This window comes from Felis catus, chromosome F2 (assembly GCF_018350175.1).
Source record: "Felis catus isolate Fca126 chromosome F2, F.catus_Fca126_mat1.0, whole genome shotgun sequence".
NCBI lineage: Eukaryota > Metazoa > Chordata > Mammalia > Carnivora > Felidae > Felis > Felis catus.
Window position 1 is genome coordinate 65,581,450 of NC_058385.1, and position 22,131 is coordinate 65,603,580.

Consider the following 22,131-nt stretch of genomic DNA (forward strand, 5'->3'; position numbering starts at 1 on the left):
ATTCTGTAAGTATAAGATCAACCATAATCAATATGCAAACAAATGGGCATGGCTGGATTTGGCCCTTGGTCTGCAATTTGCTGATCCCCGAGTTTAGATCATTGAGATTTAATGTGATTATTGATATGGCTGGATTAAAAATCTTCCCAGCTGTTTCCTATTCATTTCATCTGTTGTTTCTTTTACTTTTTTTCTTATTTTGGACTATTATTGTTTCATTTTATATCTATAATCAGCTTACTAGTTAGAACTCTTTTATAATATGTCCCCCCAATAGATGTTGAGTTTACAATATATGTATTTAATGAGTCGTGGTCTATATTCAGATAATATAAAAATACTGTAGCTGTATTCTAAGGACCTCAAACAACATACTCCAAATACATTCTTCCTATCCACTGTACTAATTTGGTATTACATTTTACTTCTACATATACTATGAACAGACAAATGCTATTTTTTCAACAGTCACATTTAAGAGCAATTAAATGGAGGAAAAATCATTTTGTATTCTTGTTCCATTTCCAACATTATTAATCTGTGTAGATCTGCTGGTTTTGTTACTTGGTACATGCTAGCTGAGGTAGTTGGGCAGAGGGACCCTCAAGGTTTCTTTGGTTTAACATCAATCTTAGTTAGGCACCCTCCTTTTAAATGTGTTAGGCCCAGTCGGTAAATAGAGACCTCAGAGTAAAATGAAATGCAAATTTTTAATATAAAGAGTGATTAACTATGAGCAAGGAGTTAAATTGCTAGGAGGTAAGAGAGACCTCAAAATAATATCCTTGGGTTGAGAGGGAGTATCCAAGTGTGAAACAAACTTGGAAACATGGGCTCCTTTCAAGGTTGGAATTCAGTCATTGTTGAAGGAGGGTGGAATTGCAACACACTGGATAGTGGAGAAGGCTCCTGAATTCTTCCCAGGCAAGAGACTTCCCACAGTTGGCACTGGGGTGTTTGTTCAATTAGACTGATGGACAAGATAGTACAAGTTCAGAAAAGCGTTTGGAAATTCCTGTTGGAGTGCCAGAAGGCTACATTGGGTGGGCAGGAAACTACTTTCTGGGTGCAAATAAATAAATAAATAAACACACACACACACACACGTATATATGTATATACATGTGTACGTATATATATGTATATGTATATATATATACACACACACATATACCTATACACACGCACACACACACACACTGTGAATCTGGTGTGGGGATGCTTTGGAACTTGCTCGAAAGCTAGACAGGGTACAAGCTGGATTCAGCAGAAAGCCACTGGGAAACAGCTAAGAACAAAAGGGGGTATATATTGAACTGTCTGAGATGCTGGCTATGGAGCCTGCAGAAGTGAGAAATCTGGCCATGCGAGATACTACTGAACATGGGGAAGCCAGCTGGGCCACCCATGGAATTCAATGGGAATGTGCCCACATGCGTTGCTGTTAAACTTGCCAAGAAATTAGAGGGAGAATCCCTGGAACTTGCCCAGATACTGTTCCTGGGGGGAGCCACTGGATTTGCCTCAGGGAAGTCAGGTGAGGCATCTGTGGCACTCTCCATACTGTGGAACCACAAGGAAGCCAGCTGGGGCCACAGATCTTACTGGGCAACTCTGTAAGCGCTGCTTGCTGAAAAGCTCAGACAGTCAATAGTGAGAGCTGCTGAAATTCACTGAGAATTTGCTCTCCTGGGTGTCATGCAGGCTAGCCCAGCTTCCCAGCAGCAGAAACAAAGCACTTTAGAACAACGATGAAAAGCCCCATTCTCCCTGAGTGTCCCTCCAGTGCCCTCTGCTGTTGAAACTTTATTTGTTTTGAAGTTCCAGTATCACAGTTTGGTGAATTTGGACCTGGTAAGAAATTAATAAATGGTCCAGTCTATCCATTGGGCTCAATCCCAAAAGCAGGATCAAATAAATCCCAAACCTCATCTTTGTGAGTCTATCTCCTGAGACCACTTATGGTACTAATTCTGTATCATTTAAGGTCCAGTCAGGACATGGAAACCACATCTGGATGGAACCATACTGTTCACGGAAGAACCATGAAATATTCCAAGGCATTGACTACTAAAAGGGAATAAAAGGAAATTCCTAAAGAACAATTCACTGATGAGAGAGAGAGTAACCCTAGGAAGACAGACTTTGAAGGAGATAATCCTTCTCAAGCCTGGGATTCAGATTTCATTGGAGGATATAGAGCTCCAGCATCTGTATCTGAACTATTCATGATCAGAGCTGATACACAGTTGGTGGGCTGAAACAGGTGGGTTGAAGACTACAGGCTGGACGGGTAGGCTGGAAACCTGCCTCTGGGACACTGATGATAGGGGGGTTGTGAACACAGAACTGTGGACCAGAAGTGGCAAGCAGTAACTTTTTCCCCAAAAACTTATCAGCAGACTAAGGCAGGTGGGCAGGAAATTCACCAGGACACTGTCAAGCTGTCAGACAGGTGTACTGTTGAACTTAGGGGATCCTGTTTGGGCACCAGCTGGACTCACCAGAACGTCACTGGGAAGATTCCAGCAGAAGGGAGGGTGCTAGGAAACTCTCTAGGGAGCTTCCTGGGATCCCAAGAAGAATCCAAAAAGATGGCTCTGGGGATCCTCTTAGTGAAGATCCCTGCAGAATGTGACTGAAACTCATGGAAGTAAGCGAACTCCAGCAGGTGCCAACAGGTCAATATACCAGCCTCTCACTGGAACAAAAAGCAGCAAAGCTTTCCAGAATCAGGAAAGAGAACCTGTCTTCCTCTAGTGCTCTCTTTTTTAAAAATTTATTTAAATCCAAGTTAGAATGCATATAGTATAATAATGGTTTCAAGAGCAGAATTTAGTGATTCATCATTTACATATAACACCCAGTACTCATCCCAACAAATGCCCTCCTTAGTGCCCATTGCCCATTTAGCCCATCCCCCACTCACCTCCCTCCAACCCTCAGTCTGTTCTCTGTATTTAAGAGTCTCTTATGGTTTCCCTCCCTGTTTTTATCTTATTTTTGCTTCCCTACCCCTCTGGTCATCTGTTTCGTTTCTTTTTTTTTTTTTATTAAATTTTTTTTTCAATGTTTATTTATTTTTGGGACAGAGACAGAGCATGAACGGGGGAGGGGCAGAGAGAGAGGGAGACACAGAATCAGGCTCAGGAGAAACAGGCTCCAGGCTCTGAGCCATCAGCCCAGAGCCGGACGCAGGGCTCGAACTCACGGACCGCGAGATCGTGACCTGGCTGAAGTCGGACGCTTAACCGACTGCGCCACCCAGGCGCCCCGTCGTTTCTTAAATTATACATATGAGTGAAATCTAATATTTGTCTTTCTCTGACTTGTTTCACTTAGCATAATACATGGTAGTTCCATCCACATTGTTGCCATTGGCAAGATTTCATTCTTTTTCATCACTTAGTAGTATTCCATTGTGTGTGTGTGTGTGTGTGTGTGTGTGTGTGTGTGTGTGTATGTATATGTATATACATACATACACACACCACTTCTTCTTTAAGCATTCATCAGTCAATGGACATTTGGACTCTTTCCATACTTTGGCTATTGTCATTAGTGCTACTATAAACATTGGGGTGCATGTGCCCCTTCAAATCAGCATTTTTGTATCCTTTGGATAAATACCTCATAGTGCAATTGCTGGCCGTAGGGTAGTTCTATTTTTAATTTTGTGAGGAACCTCCATACTGTTTTCTAGAGTGGCATTCCCACTGCTGGTGGGAATGCAGAGTGGTGGGTATCTCACTGTGGTTTTGATTTGTACTCTAGAGTTCTTTTATAGAAACAAAATGTTTGAGTATCACTTAGGACAAGGACAGACACATTTGGAGTGGAGAAGCAATGGATTAGTGGCTCAAATACTGGATCTCCATGCAAGGTCTTCCCAGTGATCCTTTCCATTAATTATCTTGGCCCTGGATATATTCCCCCCGCCAACTCTAGGCATAGGAGGTTTTCTGTTCCCTTCCTTCAGCTGCAATGAGTCTTCATCCTTGTCCTGAGGGTGAGAGGGTGAGCTGCTTCAGGATGATACAGTAGATGCAAAGCCTTCTGCCAGGCCTGCCTCAAAAGGAACCTTTCTCTGTTCTCTGGACTCACCTTCAATGTTTCTTGTGGGCATCCAGTGAGGTCTGTGAAAAGCCTTCAAGGGGGTAGGAATCCCCTTCGTGCCTGTGCAACTCAGGGTGTCCATACTCTCATACTCATTCACAATCAGCCACTAGCATGCTGTTTAAAAATGCAGCTCAATTCTTCCTACTTTCTGGAATGCCCCCCACAACCCAACAGCTGCTTCCAATGAGCAAGTCCTCCTGTCTAATCCTCCTTAACAGTGTTTATCTTTGCTTTGATTTAGGGTCCATTGGTTTCACCGTGACCTCAGCTCTCTGATGAATTCAAGAAAAGTTGTGACTTTACAGATTATCTAGTATATGTTGTTAAGTTGGAAGCAATGCTCCTTCTAGCTTTTTACATTGTAGGGGGAAGAGGAGAAATCTACCCACAAAATCTTATGTTTGAAGAAAAGTGAAAGGATAAATAGAAGTAATGCTTAAAAAAAAATAAAACATTTCTAAGTCACCCAAACTGGGAGTTTTTGGGAACACCATGATTTCCTAGTTATTTAATACTCTAGTTAAAATGTGTTAAGTTTAATACAATAGGTTTGTATTTAATACAAACAGGTTAGACTAAACCAGAACCAGGAGGCTCTTATTTAAATTTCCTTTTAGAACATCTTGTTTGAATTGGGCACCTATATCATAACATTGTATTTAATTTTCAGTTCATTTATTATTAATTCACTTATCTGTGTTCATATATTCATATATGCACATGTTTATACCCATACACCTTATATTATATGCTGATATTAGAGAAGGAAAAATAAATTAAAAATTAAAATACCTATTCCACATCACAATTTAGAGACCCGAATGTCTTCAAAATGTCTTTTTTTTTTAATATGATCTTTCTCTTTTATCTTGGTTCTCAAGTTATCTCCTGCTCAGTGCTGGGTTACTTTATATTCTCTATTCATCAAAAAACTTGGCAGGCAGTTTATATTTTAAAAATATAATAAGCCTTGCTTTCTTTTTTTAAAAATCCAATATGGTTCAAATTATTCTGTAATGTAGCATTGTAATAAATGGATAACCATAAATGTTTGCACTCCATCGTGTTACATAGAGTCAAATCTTCCAACTCCCTCACCTGAAATAACGTCTTCTACCTGGTCCCCATCATCCACTGTTAGCAGTCCAACCAATCTATCCCACCGTGTTCTATCTGATAATCCTATATAGGAAATGTGAACTCCAACCTCTTCAGAGGTTTTTATAGCAATTACAATAAAGCCCAAAGTCTGGAACTAGTTCTAAAATTCCCCAAATGATGTGGTTTTTACATTCCATACTTACTCTTTACATGCAGAAACACACTTTTTTCTTTCCCATTGTTTGAAAGTTTTATTATCCTCCCTGCCTCACTATCTATGCGAAAGCTGCTCTCTCTGGCAATAAAGCTTTCTCCCAGCCAATAATCAATAATTTTCCCAGTTTCCTCACCAATCATCTTTTCTGAGCCTAAACAACATGGTCGACCAAAAAAAAAAAAAAAAAAAAGGAAAATTTAAGAATCCTGGTTACTTTTTCCCTGGTACCATGTACCAAGGGTACAGCATAATCACTCTTAGCCTGCCTCCCGATGCTTATGGCCATCATCCTTGCCAGATTCTAAACAAACTGAGGTAATGGTGTTGATCTTTCCACACCAGATTCTCTGAGGAACAGGAGATTTGGCAACATTGAAGATAATAAAAATCGGAAAATATGCTGAATAATGTTTCAAAGAATGAAACCAACTCTTATCCAAATACATTTTTGCCTCTTTCTCCTAACTGGCTAAGATCAATTTTTAAAATTTTATGTTTTATAATCTTTGTTTCCTATTACAAAAAAACCTTGGATTGCAAGTAACTTGTTCTGTGATCATTCCACAAGACGAGCAAACATTTCTAATAAATTTTAACTTGATAAATGAGCGATGTCTTGCAATACAAGTCGTATGTGACGCTGAATGTTGTATTACCACAACTAAGCCAATGGTTCTCTCTCTCTCTCTCTCTCTCTCTCTCTCTCTCTCTCTCTCTCTCTGTCTCTCTGCAAGATTCTGGGTGATATTCTCCCATGCTCAGATGCTCAGTCTCAGACTACGGTGTTTGGCAGAAATCAGTGATTTTTCAGAATGTTGGAAGGTGCCTACAACTGGCACTAGTGTATTTTGTCTCTTCAAAGCACCTATGGACAGTCCTTTACTTTTCCACACAAGAGTAAGCTTAGGAATGCTTTGCTTCATTCTAGGTCAGGTTGCCTGCAGATATAGACCCTTCCCTCTGCTGCCTTATCGCTAGTTGCATTAATACAGTAGATGACAAGAGTTTATTAATACTGTACTATACTCAACATCCGTGCAAGTGTATACAATGGCCCACATGCAGAAAAAGTCTGAAAAGAAAAGGCAGTAAGGAGATGATTGTGGTGGAAATTAAGAAGGAAATCATTGAGAAGTACAAACAAGGTATGCGAGTGGCCAAAACTGCAAGATTTTATAAGAAGCCTACGTTGACCATTTGCACAATATTAAAGAAGAAAGAAGAAATAAGGGGGCTAGATGCACCAAAAGGAGTCACGAGAATATCAAAGCTATGGCCAAGTGTTCTGGAAGATGTAGAAAAGTTGCCACAAAGGTTTTCAAAGGTAAGTGCGGGTTAATTTTTCTTTATATTTTGTATTTTATTATTTTGTATTATATTACAGTATTGTAGATATTTTATATGAATATTTTTGGGTTGTGGAATTAATCATCTGAGTGTCCATTATTCCTTATGGGGAAATTTGCTTTGATATATGAGTTCTTTGGATTATACACATGTTTCCAGAACAAATTATGCTTGCAAACCAAGGTTTTAATCTGTTTCTTTACAGTGTGATTCTCAGTTGCTCAGATTAAGGTCATTTTCATGACAGCGATGATGTATGTTTACTCATAATGGGCTACTTTTCCGGCAGGTGAGTCTCACATTCAGAATTAAAAAAATACACAAAAGTGGGTATTTTCTAAATACAAATAACTATGTTAGGTGCCATTAGAAAATAAGGAAGCATAAAAGAGATTTAATAAAACAGAATGCTTTCATTTCTTCCAATAGGGGAGAATGTATCAAGTCATTAATGGAGGTGTAGACAAATATTTTTTCATAAGCAGCAGCAGTAGGTAGACTCATGTGGAAAGTTTTCCCAGAGACCATGAGGGAAAAGAAGCTGGTATGCTCAAGGTAGGAAAAAAAGAGTGAAGTAAAGTGATCAGAACCAGAAGTGCATGAGTTTTTGATAGAAGCTCCATTTCAAAATCCAAGGTATTAACACATTTTGAATGTTAGGCTAAGGGGATTGAATTTAATTCCATGGTGAAAATGTACAATAGAAAACGACACATTTCTGTGTGACATGAAGCAAGCTGCGGTTGACGGTGATGTGCTGAGGCAAGCACAAAGCTATGAGGTGTATGGAATAACAGAGCTCAAATAGAACATGCAGATTATATAAAGGGGAGAGTTAGAAACCTCTGTATACTACACTGAGCTTCAGGACTGCTATAGTAAGTACAGAGGAAATAAAATTGAACAGAGGTGGGAGAAGTTGGGAGTCTAGGCAGAGAGCAGGTTGTAACTGCATTCTGGGTGTAGTGCATATAGGGTTATGCAAAAAATATTTTTAAAGTGAGAAGGCATTGCTCAGTTGCATGTAAGATGAATTAAAACACAGGCTAGAATGAGGCCAACAATTAGCACAGCAAGTATTTTTCAATATCTTTGATACACATGATGTTAGGCTAGATACTGACAATATGAAGATGAATAATAAAGGTTCCTATGAAGGGATTCACAAATGTGAAGTAAATGAACATTTATTAGAATATTTCTATATAATGAGATGCACTTCATTACATCTCTCTGTGGATAAACACTATGGTCTGAATGTTTGTGTCCCCCAAATTCATATGTTGAAATCTTACCCCCAAAGTAATATTGGGAGGCAAAGCCTTTGAGAGGTGATTAGGTCAGAAGGGAAGAAACCTTAAGAATGGAATTAGTGTCCTTATAAAAGAAGTCCCAGAGAGTTCCCTAGTCTCTTCTGCCTTGAGAGGCTGCAAGACGGAGACTCAACCCAGAAGACAGCCCTCAGTTGACGAGGCCAGCACCTCGTTCTTGGGCTTTCACCCTTCAGAACTGTGTGAAATAAATTTGCTAGCTCATGGTATTGTAATAGTCTAGTCTATGGTACTTTGTTATAGCCAACCCAATGGACAAAGACATGGAAGCACATGGCAAAGAGGCCTCAGCAACCCAGAGACTCTGCAAGCTGAACAGTGATAGCAGTTGTTACAGTTGTGTCTTTGGAATACACTTTACTACTTGACTGCTTTCCCCTAGATTTGGCCAAAGCCTCTGATGCTCTTGTGTGTTTGCTCTTTGAAATGTTGAGCATCTACGATGCCACAACCTTCCCAGTTTAAAGTTTCTTATGCCAGTACCTCTGAAAACAGTTTTCAAGAATTGTACATAAATAAGACCAAATTTATAGGATCAAACAACATAATCCCACAACTGGATATAGCAAATGTTTCCATTCTTCCATATGACTAGAGTCCATTCTAAGACTTAAAGGAAAATGGACAACCAAACAAACCATGGCCCAGCATGTCAGCACTCCCATTACCTGCTAACAGTCAGGTGTTCATGTTGGTCCATGGAATTAATTCAATGCTCACAAATAATGCATATTAGCCAGATCCTAGTCTAGGCATTGTGGAAATGGTTGACAATAAAAGAGTTGAGGTCCTAGCTCTTGAACAGTTCAAAGTCTAAAAGAGGTAGTGGGTGAGCAAATACATAAATATAGAGTGTCTGTGGTAATACAGTTTATGATGAAATCTTAAGAAGATAGAGAGCATTAAGGAATAATGGGACTCAAATCTAGAATGCCTCTTGTACAAAGTAACATCTGAGCACAGACTTGAATGAATGGGGAGAGATAGCAATATTGTTAGCTATTTTCCCTGGAGGCTGCCGGCCTTTGAATCCTGGCTCTGTCACTTACTAGTTGGTTAGTTTTGGAAAGTACTATTTTCCATAGCACCAGGGTGGCTCAGTTGGTTAAGTGTCTGACTCTTGCTTTCAGCTCAGGTCATGATCTCATGGTTTGTGAGATCCAGCCCCACGTTGGGCTCTGCCCTGATAGCATGGAGCCTGCTTGGGATTCTCTCTCTCCCTTTCTCTCTCTGCCACTCTCCACCTTGCTTGCTCTCTCTCCCTCTCTCTTGCTCTCAAAAAAAAAAATATTTAAAAATAAGGTAATAATAGTATATACCTACTAAACCATGAAGTTTATGGCATTAACTCATAATATCAAGTACTGTTATATTTAATGTTAATTTAGCTGAGCTACTTTTATTCACTTCTATACAGACATATGTGATTTAGGATTCAGTCAGACCCATGGGTAGGCAGAATTTTCAGTACACCAATTTCCCTTCTGTGATACCCCCCACTGTTTGATAATTACAGTATGACCTAAGAAATCAAACTCTGGTGAAGCACAACGAAAAGGATAAAAAGGAGTTCTAAGTGTTTTCATGCTTGTATCACTCAAAGCAGGAAATGAACAGATACTGACTGAAAAGAAAAAGTACAGCATAGAAAGCATAAATTTAGACAATATTTCTAACAGTTTACTTACAAAACTACAAAAGAACATATACACATCAAAAAACACGAAGTTTCAAATTTGTTTCATATCAAAATAGGCATAGTGCAAAGCATTACATTGTGCTAATACATAAAACCTTCGTTTGTGAGCGCAGTTCATTCCAGAAACAGGCTTGTAATCCAAGACGCCTGTATATCAAAGTGAATTTCAAGAACCATGAGCTCAGCTGTGATCACGTCGCGTTTGGCATCACACGCCACCCATGTTGCAAGACATCGCTTGTTTATTAAGTTAAACTTTATTAGAAATGTTTGCTCACCTTGCGGAACATGGAACACTCACAGGACAAGTTACTCGCAATCCAAGGTTTTACTGTATTTGCTTTGTCACTACATACAAATATATATTATATATAGATATATATTCAAAATTCTGCTGATAATTTATGCAAATTACCAACATATAACCAAAATTCAAAAGACAATTTAGAGACACTATAAGAGGGAGACTAACCTTTTACTCTATAACATTTTATATCAAACAGATTTTTTGATGTGCATGTCAATTATTTTAAATGCGAAAAAAAAAAAACACATTCAAAAAATCTTCAGAGAGTGAGAGAGGGCCTGGATATAAGATGTAGCCTACTTAAGATGTAATTATATTATTTAGTATTATAGTCACTATGTTTCTTAGTTTAGGGCAACTCATACAGACTTGCTAAGAAAGCACAGTGAAGACATAATTACCTAATAAATAAATTGTACACTTGAAGGGTATTCAAGGAGAAAGCCATTAAAAGGGCCACATACAAAGAATGTCGACCACAGGTATTTCTATCTGTAATATCCCTACCAATGACCTACTTTACTAACTAGCACTCACCTTATAAAAAGAGATGCTTGTGAAATAATGTTCTGTGGAATGATTTCAAGGGACGGAGATCAGGAAAGTGGGGACTTCAGGAGTTTCATGACACTCCTCATCCTTGCATGGACAGGTTCTAAGAACATGGAGAGGCGTTCCCTGGTGGACAACTATAAATTCTGGATTTGATCTGCTAAAGGTCACTAAGTCCTACATCTTTGACCTTGGCATTTTCCTCTAAAGCTTTCATGCAAGGTGGTAATCAGAACACCTAATATGACTGAGACTTCCTTATCTCGGATGCCAAAAAATTCGTAAAAATTTGGTCTGGATTTCCTTTCATTACAACCTGGATGTGAGGTCGTGGAGTAGCAACCTTTCACCCTGCTGAACTTCTTTGATAGCTACGTTTTTATCCCAAAAGAATTTTGGTAGTTTGCTTGGCCAGATGGACTTTTGTTAGTTTTCAAAACCACATTTTAACCTCATTATAATTCTTTTCTTTTCCAGAAAATACAAATAACATCTACTGAAAGTTTACATTATGATAGATTCTGATCCTTTTTGTGTGTGTTTTAACTTATAAGAATATAAATGTATAATTCCACCTATTACAAGTAAGAAAGCTGAAGTCCACAGCAAATTAGCAATACAGGAGTTTGGGGTATCTTTAGTTTTACTTTGACAACCTACAAATTCAGATACTTGGTTTACAAATATCTTCTTTGACACAAGGCTCCTAAGTGGCTTAGTCAGTTGAACATCCTCCAACTCTTGATTTTGGCCCAGGTCATGATCCCAGGGTCATGGGAGTGAACCCCGAGTTAGGCTCCACACTGAGCATGGAGCCTGCTTAAGATTCTTTGTCTTTCTCCCTCCCTCCCTCTGCCCCTTTCCCACGTGTGCACTCTCTCTAAAATAATAAAAACAACAACAAAAACACAAATGTTTTCTCTGATGTTGGACTAGTACCTGGAAGACACAAAGTACTCTCAAAATTTACGTGAACTGTCAAATAATTACATGAGAATATTTCAACATCATTAACCAATAGGGAAATGAGAATTGAAACTCTAGTGAATATAAATACACATCTATCTGAATAGCTAAAATAAAAAATGGCAACACCAAAGTCTTCCAAAGCTGTGGAGAAAATGGGTCACTCACTCATATTGCTGGCAGGACTTTAAAATTGTACAGTCATGTATTAACAAACTAATAATGCAGCTACCACATGATCCAGAAATGGGCAGTCACTGGGAAGTCATTTATACATGACTCTCAGTCATTTAACCCAATTAAATAAAAAAAAATAGATTCACACAGAAACATGCACACAAATGCTTATAGGAGTGTTACTCATAATCATCCCAAAGTGGAAATAAATCAGATGACCTTTAATACATAAATGGTTAAACATAATGTGGTACTTCCATACTTCAGAATAGTAAAAAATTAAAAAGCAATCTATTGATACAATAAAAAGCTGGATGACTCTTCAGAGAATTACACTGAATTAAAAACCCAATGCCAAATGATTGCATACTCTAGGATTCTGTTTATATAACATTCTTAAGATGTCAACATTCTAGAAATAGAGAATAGATTCCTAGTTGCCATGGGTTAAGGAAAAGGGTGGGTGCATGAGAAAAGTGAAAGGTGTAATGAATGAATTGTGAAGGAAATGAAATGTGAATGAAATGAAAAGTGAATGAAAAGTGTAACATGAGGAATTCTTGTGGTGAGGGAATATTCTGTATCTTCACATATTAATAACATGATTGCAAATTCACAAGTTATCATACGTGAATGATATGGAGTGATCCTATATATTCTGTACCTAGTCTCTCTCAGTGCAAACTTCTTGCAAAAGTATAGTGAAACACCACGACTATTTCAAAGTAAAAAAACGAACCAAAATAATGTCTAAATTCATCCAAAAGAGACAGCTCGTGTGACTTCTGCACGTATTTACTGGTTAGAACGATTCATGTGACCATCAAGGCGTCAGGTTTATCCGGATGCAGAGCAGAACCAGACTACTGAAAACATAAATTTCTGCCACAGTCAACTTCTAGTCACCAGTATTTGCACTCTTATTCTCTCTCTCACGTGCAACATACACAACCTGTACTGAAGGAAACAATTCATAAGTTGCATCCATTAGTGCATCCTTTTCAAAATTCAGAATGTTATCCAGTAGTCTCTACATCACATCCAAGTATGTACTCTTGATTCAAATATCTAAGGACTAAAAAGCTTTCAAATGAAATACCATGCAGAAAAGTAAACAATACACAAAATTCACTGCTGCACAGCAATTCTGATAACCCAAATAGACATTTTAAGGACACCTCTATCATGGGGATAGCTGTGAACCAAATAAATAGGTTTTAAAAATACAAGCTTTCTTTTCTTTGTAATCTCTCTGAGGGTCTCAACCTTAGTCACTGCTGGAGAAATCTCTCTGAGTCTCTAAACTATGGTCACTTCCTACTTTAGGTCTAAAGGCTGAATGCACAAATAGTTTTCACAAGTTACTTGACTGTATCTGATCAGTCAGCATCCTCCAAAGAAACAGAACCAGTAGGAGATAGATACAGATAGTGGTTCTGCAGCAAAGCTCTATCTAAATATCTATATTTGAAATGGGGGGGGGGGGAGAAGACAGGAGGTGGGGAGAGACAGAAATTGATTATACAAATTGGTTTATATAGTTACAGAGGCAGAGAAGCCCCATGATCTGCCATCTGTAAGCTGAAGAATCAAGAAAGCCAGTGGTGTCATTGGATCTGAGGCTGAAGAAATGATTATGGGGGTGATGATGGTGTAAATCCCAGTCTGAGTCTGAAAGTCTGAGGACAAGGAGTGCTGATACCCAAGGGCAAGAGAAGATAGAAGTCTCAGCTCAAGCAGAGAGAGCAAATTTGCCCTTCATCTGCCTTTTTGTTCTATTCCGGTCTTCAATGGATTGGAAGATGCCCACCCACATTGGTGAGGTTATTCTTCTTTACTCAGTCTACTGATTCAAATGCTAATCTCTTCTAAAACGGCATCCTCATAGACACCAGAAATACTGTTTCGCCAGTGATTTGGGCATCTTTCAGCCAGGCCAAGTTGATATATAAAGTTAACTGTCATCACACTGACTGCTTTGTTCACTCTTGCATTCCCATCACCTAACACATAAGATACCTGCTATACATTAATTGTAGCCAGCCAAAGGTAAGCCGGTGTAGCATTCAGTATTTTCACATGAATAGGAAGCATCTTGACTCAGATAGCAATAGTCATGAGGTGAACAGGAAGGGCAGACTATGTATTTATGGAGGTCTTGCCACAGCATTGAAGGACTGATTCAGTACTACAAAACATGGTTGCCCAAGTTGGGCATGGTTGAGCTATTATACAGACTAGCAACAAAAACTAATCAGGTGGTTGATTAGTAACAATGAGATGGCAACAAATCAACATGAAATAGATACAAGAAGCTAGAGAGGTAGTTAAACCCATTAGATAGGAACACAGTAATCTGAAAAATTAAAACTGGAGAAATTTTCCACATAGTTTTTAGCAGAATGAGGTTTTGTGATGGTAGAACGATGCTCAGACTATCTTACCATTGTCATTCCAGTTAGGAAGATTCCTGCTAAATTGCTGATAATAAATAACCAAGTACATAGGGAAGATCACATTCCTGGTATCATATGGTAACAGTTCAATGGGAACCTTCATAACAAACAATGTCAGTGTTCTACTCTGATTCCCTCCAATTCTTTATTAGCTACATATGTCAATCCCTCATGTTCTGCATTGTGTTTTCTCTCAATTGGGCTTCCAGAGGATTTCCTTTGGGTACCTTTTGCAAGTTTGGAAAACCAGAAGTGCCTGAAAATTTTACCCACATCCCCAACACATACACAACTTTTCCTGAAGCTAAGAGCTAAGTGGTGTGGAAAAACAAAAGCCCAGCACATTCCTCCAAGACAGATAGTATTCTCACATGTAATTTTAATCTATAGCTCCATTTGGAATGGAGTGTGAGATTGCATCTGAAATTAAACCTTGCTTTATTCCGTTCTCTATCATGCGTCCCCATGCCTTACTATTTTTTTCTGAGAGAACTTTCTTAAATAGTCATTTCTGAGTCCATGGCTCAGAATCTGCTTTTAAGGAGAAACTAATCTAAAATACTTGGTACCAAGAGCAATGCCAAGCAGCAGACCCTCATGATGAGATGCTGTTGTTGGATTACTCACTGGTGAGATGGAAATGAGGAATTCCTGTTAGGAAGTGGAGTATTAATAGCCCTTAGCATGCTCTACCTTTAAAATTGCTAAAATTCTCAACTAGGTGATACCAATGAAAGACACAGTGTGTCCTCAGGATGAATTACATCTGTTGGGACTCTAGCTTATGCCACTCACTACCCACATACTTCTTTTGATATTAGATCTTATTATCTGCAAATATGATTGTCCTAGCATCAGAATATAACCAAGAAAGCCATGGAGTTTGCCAGACATATTGTCCAGCACAGAGAAGGAAGATCAGATAAAGGTTTTGAGAAAAATGGTAAGAAAAATATGGTTTCCTGAATGGTCTATATTAAGTTCAATCTGTTCAATGAACTGGCTAAATAAGAAGTCTAACCAAAGCTAGTAGTTACTCAATTCTGATTTATTGCCTCATGTCTCCTTAACTTTCTTCCCTCTCACCACCACCCCACCCCCCCCCTTTTTTTTTCCTGAATAGAGAGGATAATGTATTTGCCCAGATCAAGGATCCTTCTGGAAAAGAAAGGTAAACACCCTAAATTTACCCCTTTGGGGTTAGATCTTTTTTCCTGCTTTACAGAATATTTTATATGTAGTCAAGCCCTCAATGCTTCACAAATATGAAGCCTATGTACTGTGAATACTTACTTTAGAAATTTCCTGAGGATAGGAAGAACTGTATAATGTATCTTTCCTTCAGACTGTACATGTATTTTGTGTGTATTCCACATCAGATGTTTTTGTATTTTTTAGAATGTGTGTATATTCTTTCATTCCATTAATTTAAAATTTTAGATATATTCTACACATCACTGTGTTAGATTCTTTAATCTTACTTTCTCCAAATCATCCAAACACATGCTTGTAGCAACAGTCTACATCTGCCTATCATTAAAATTTTTACAAAACATACCAAATAGCCTCTCATATGTACTAATTTTCAAAAGCGTAATAGAAGTTTTCCCAATTTTTTTCCCAGTTCTTTTCCAATTCTACTTTTCATCCTGTGAGTTTCTTTTTATTTGCAGTCAGTAGCATCATTACGTGCATCACCCACTCTCTCTCCTAAAAAGACACCAAATGAAGACAATTCAATTCAAACTGATACGTGTATAGTTGTCACACCTAGATCTTCCAGATTCCCACCAAGGGGTGGTCCAGTCCCATAATGAAATTATGAACCTGTAAGCATCTAGTATGTGTTGCATTTTGTTTACTTGGCTTTTGAATTTAAATCCTTAATGCATGTCTGGGGTAGTACATTTGCAATGTTTGAGAAGTTAAACTGCCCATAAAGATACAGAAAATATCCAAAGTTTCAACGGGTCTGGGAGTGGAAGAGAAGGCCGTCCAGCACCCATGAGGAGGTGACTGCTCTCCTCTGCAGAGGAGACGTGCTGTTGGAGCAGTCACTGCACAGCCAGACCAATAAAAGCAGGGAAAGTCCTTCTTCCTAAGGACTGTTCCTAAGCAAGGTGACATGCTTAGTGTGTTTGAGCCTCAATTCCTTCATTTGTAAAATAAGGAGATTGGATTATTCTTCATGATCTCAGAGTTTGAACCCAGGCAACTGTTGCTCTGTAGTTCAAGTACTCTGCCTGTCGTCACACAATTAGGAAAAAAAGGAAATTTCAGTTCTTCGGGTTTGTTTTCTAAGAAGAAAGGGCAGTAATAGAAGTAGAGCTGTTCAAATATTTAAAATCTGTGTAAAGTGAGTAGTTGACCTATTTTTAGTGCTTGATGTGAGATACTTTATTATTTTAGAATTATAATATTACATTAATATTCTATGATTTTAAAGATTCAAGACATCAGATCATTTTTTTTCTAAAAGTCATCAGGAAGAGAGGGAGTGAAAAAAAAATATCCTATGATTTTAAAGATTCAAGACATCAGATCATTTTTTTTTTCTCAAAGTCATCAGGGAGAGAGGGAGTGAAAAAAGACATGTACGCTGTTGTATATGTTCCTTTCAGAGAAAGTTTTTTTGCCAGAGGAAAAGAAAACTTTATCTGGCCTGTGTCATGGGCACCTACGTAAAAACTAAGAACAAAATTTGTGTCATGTTCATATTCTTGGATTTTGGGTGTGGACACAGAGGCCAATCATAGTTATTTCAAGGACACACTAATTATTCCATGTAGGTTCCCATTTCTTTATCCCCAGGAGATGCTGTAGAATCAAGTTTGCTAGTGTGGAGAATGTATATACATATAAATAATGTTGCTCTATAGTTTTTTCATCTGAGTTTTTATAGTTTGTATCTTTCCAGAAATTCATCCTTTTCATCCATTATCTAATTTGTTGGCATAGGATTGTTCATAACAATCCCTTACTAGCTTTTATTTCTCTAAAGTTGGTAATAATGTTCCTTTAATTTCTGATTTTAGTAATTTGACTATACTTTTTTCTTGGCCAGTGTAGCTATACGGGTTTTTCAGTATTGTTTTCAGAAAGGCAACTTTTGCTTTGATTTTCTCTATTGTAGCTCTATTTGCTAATTCTTTATTTTCTGTTCTAGTCTCATTATTTCTTTCCTTCTGCTTGATTTGGGTTTAATTTTCCCCTTCATTTCCGATACCTTAAAGTGGAACTTTAGGTTGATTTGACATTTTTCTTCTTTTTAATGTAGTCATTTAAAACTATAAATTTCCCACTGTGTCACTTAAGTTTTAGAAAGATATTTTTTAAATGTCTATTTTTGAGAGAGAGAGCACAAGCAGCGGAGGGGCAAAGAGAGAAGGAGAGAGAATGTGAAGCAGGTTCCAGGCTCCAAGCTATCAGCGTACAGCCTGATGCAGGGCTTAAACGCACAAACCACGAGATCATGACCTGAGCCAAAGTCAGACACTTAACCAACTGAGCCACCTAGACACCCCAGAAAGATATTTTCTAATTTCCTTTGTGATAATTTTTTGAAACATTCATTATTTACGTTAACTTCCAAATAGTTGTGAATTTACCAGATTTGTTTTTAATCTCCAATTTCATGTTACTGTGATTGAAAAATATACTTCATAGGATTTCAATCTTTTTAAATTTATTGAGTCTGGTTTCATGTCCTAGCATATGATCTGTCCTACAGATGTTTCATGCATGCTGGAGATACAGATGTGTTGTTGTTGTGTGGAGTGTTCTATGCATGTCCATTAGCTCAAATTTGTGTCTTATTGTTCAAGCGTTCTCTTTCCTTGTTGATCTCCAGCCTATTCATTACAGAAAGTTGAGTATTAAAATAGATTACTGTTGAATTGACGCCATTCTTTCACTTTTTACTTCATACATATTCAGGTTTGTTTCTGTATTAGGGCACGTAAATGTTTATGGTTGCTACAATTCAATGATATATTGAACATCTTATTATAAAATATCCCTTTTACTTATATTTTCATTTGTACCTAATTGCACTGGCTATGACCATCAATACAGTGTTGAATTTAAGTAGTGAGAATTTGGTCTTATTCTTGATTTCAGATAAAAAGCTCATTGTTTAGGTAAAAAAAAATGCTGATGTGTTTCAAGATCTGAATTTGACCTTAATTTATCAATGATATGTAATCTTTCCTTATTTTTCTTTTATTTATGATTTTTTAGAATTTCAATTTCCCCTCTACCATATTCATCTCTATCATATATATATTCATTTTATTTATGATTTACAAATGGTAGAGAAAGTCAAAAGATCTAAAAGATTTATCTCTTATTTTCTTATATGTGTTATAAAACTATAAACACCTCTCTAGGCACTCTCTAGGTATATCCTCAAAATATAATATGATTTTTTGATTACTTGTTCTAAATATACATGATCTTTTTGATTACTTGTTCTAAATTTAACTTTCTCAAGTTTTTACAATTTATAATTTTTAAAAAAAAATTTAAATGCTATTTATTTTTGAGAGATAGAGCATGAGCTGGGGAGGGGCAGAGAGAGAGGGAGAGAGAGAGAGAGAATCCCAAACAGGTTCCACACTGTCAATGCAGAGTCCAACATGGGGCTCAAACTCACAAACTGCGAGATCATGAGCTGAGCTGAAATCAAGAGTGGGATGCTTACCCCACTGAGCCACCCAGACACCCCAGATTTCAGATTTCTTAGGCATTTTGATCTTACTGATACTCTGATGAATACTCAACTTTGTGGAGAACTTTTCAGCAGCCATCCCTGCTCATCACTGCTACACTCATCTCCTTGACAATGCTACATTTGTCACCAACAATTCTATGAATTTAACAACTGAAGCTCTCCTGAGGGTCTCCATTCCAGTAGACCAAAACTACAAACCAGAGCAATTCTGGTATTCCACCAGACACGGTGGCAACTCTTGGACTCCAGTGTGTCAGTCACAAATACCAGTGAGCTGGAGACAGAACCATGCCTCGATGGTTGGATTTATGACCAAAGCATTTTCACCTCCACTGCTGTGACTAAGGTATGATACAAATACCATGGAAACAAGTAGCAATTAAACGTTAAGAGCATAGCTCTACAGAAAATCCATTCAATGCACTCAATTATAAGACAGTTCCTGAACAATGAGTAACAAAGAGTGGAACTCTGAGTATCTATCACCCATAAAGTATGTTACTTTTTCTAACAAAGAAAGTAGTGATTTAGACTGCAGGCTATGGAATCATATATTTCCAAACAGATAAAAATCCTTGATTTGGCACAAACTTGCTCTGTTCATGAGAGCTTGTGCTCATCTAGACATAAGCAAACATGATATCTAACAGAATATGAAATACATACAAGCTCTAGCATGAAAAATAATATAAAACAAAGCATTCCTTATTTCTCTCTGGTTTACTGATACTCCTGTATCATGGTATATATTTTTGTGTGTCTTTATTTCCCTCATCTTGGAGTATTTTTTCATCACCCACCACTCAATGTACCGCCCCTGCTAAACCTAATACAATGGTATGATCTGATTTTGAAGCATAAAAATAAGATCTATACTTACCTCAATTTTTTTTGGCTATCATGCTTAGTTTCATAATAAGTTTAGAGTATCTTTAATAGTAGACAATTTGTATTTCTTCATTGTATAATTCATGCATTCATTTATTTATCTATAAAATAAATCTTATACTTATCTAGTCTTAAAACACATGGAAAACATGAGGAAAAAACCAAAAATATATGAAAACACTTATTTTACATGTCCTCTTGGATGTCTCATAAGCATCTTTCCCCAAACTTGACCTCAAGTGCCCCCTTTCTGTGGAAATGGCGCTTCTACACACCCCTTAGCCAATAAACTCATTATTTATGTTTCTTTTCCATATTTTTATTTTCAAAACCTCTCCAACTATTATCCAATTAAGAACCTAAATAAGATGACTTCATCAATGTTATACCTCAACTCCTACAAATATGTCTCAATAGTACTTCTCATTTTATTGCCATGATATACTCCCAATGGTAAAGTTCAAGCTCTTACCTGCACGATTTCCAAAATTGTAATGAGAACGATTATTCTAAATCAGAAATATGGTTATACCTTGAAGATCTTTTAATGACTTCACGCTGTGTTTTTAATATACGCTCAAGTCTATACCCAGAGTTATGAGATGCTGCATGACATAGGATTCTAAAAGATGTCTTCACTCTTCTGTCGTTTCACTATCTTCCCTGCTTTCTGTACTTATCCAACTTTTACCTGTTTCCTCAGTGTTGTGACCCATTTGTTCCTGAGTGACTAAACTTTCTCTGCCCATAATTTTCTGTTTCTCACTTAATCTTACATAGTATTTTTTTTCTCATTTTTCAAATCTTGATTTAAATAGCTATTCATAATAGGGTTTCCAGGAACATTACAATCCCATACCATTCTGTACTTACTCCTGGGACTCAGCATTCAAGTTTGAATTTGTCTTATATCTTTGATTCCTCCTAGAATCTATTAAACATGAGACCAGGACAGTCTGTCTAGATCTCTGCTTTGATTCCAGTGCCTGGCAAACTACCTGGAACTTAATTGGCCTTCCAGAGTTTAAAGTGCCCACACAAATCAAGTTTCTTACCAAATAGTTTTTCCTCTCAAATGCTCATCTTGCAATTCTATGTTCCCGAGGTCAGTTTCTTTGTAAACATGTTGTTTTTATTTACATTTTCCAGTGGGATTTAGTGTGTAATAAACAACCACTCAATTATCCCAACCCATATTCATGTGAGGGCAAATGACCAAAACACCACTAACTGGCTACTTTGCTGACAGGTGAGACTCCTCACCTACAAGTGATTAAAAACAACGAATAAACAATCTCTTTAGGATCATCATTCTGCATGCTGAAGACTAGAAAGAGATTTGCAGTAGGTGAGAAAGAAGTTGGAAGACTTTAAATGGGTGGTACAAACTGCGTAGAGATAAACAGTTCCAAGGAAAGAAAAAGGCCTAGAATCAGCAAGAATGGACTTCCAAAAGTTAAGAAGATAAATCTGAAGCTTTAATTACACAAAGAATAATATGTAGAGGAAATGTTATAATGTAGAACAAATTACGGTAAAATCCTGGTAGTGGGACTGAGATCAATAAATATGCAGAGAAAGGCATACTCAGAGTAAGGGAAGAAGAGCATAAAGGATGTAAATTAACTGCTTATACCATTCATATAAGGTATACTGTTAGAGAAGGTAAAAATGCCCCGATTTTGAAGGACTTTGAAAGGCAGACTAATGAGATTTAATTGCCTTCTGAGGCCCTCTGGGTACAACAGAAAATTGTTGACATTTTCTGTGAAATGATAGAAATGGGTTTCATGAAGAATGACATGGCAGAGGCAAGCAGAGGAGATAGGAGAAATATGAAATAGCAGGTATGCAAATACTACAGAAATAAAAGAACTCTCAGCCAAATACCAGTACTGCAAACTTGTAATAAGTGACAATAAAATATCCCAACACAGAGAAATGAGTTAACTAAACTCCCCTTATGAGAAAGGAATTAACAGTAGAAACAAGAAAAGTTGTGAAATCATGATCCCAATTTGAAAATCTAAGGCAAAGACTGTTTTGTAAGTATCTCAGGGCAACTGAGGATTATTCAGTGCTTAAAATTTGCCAGGAATTGTACTGAATGTTGTCTTTCTAATACTATTTCTGATGACAAGTAGTTTAAATTTTCATGAGGAATATAAACTATTTTTAGAACGATTCCATCTAGTCTGATAAATGGCAATAATTGAGGCAAGAACAAGGTGCTGTAGGG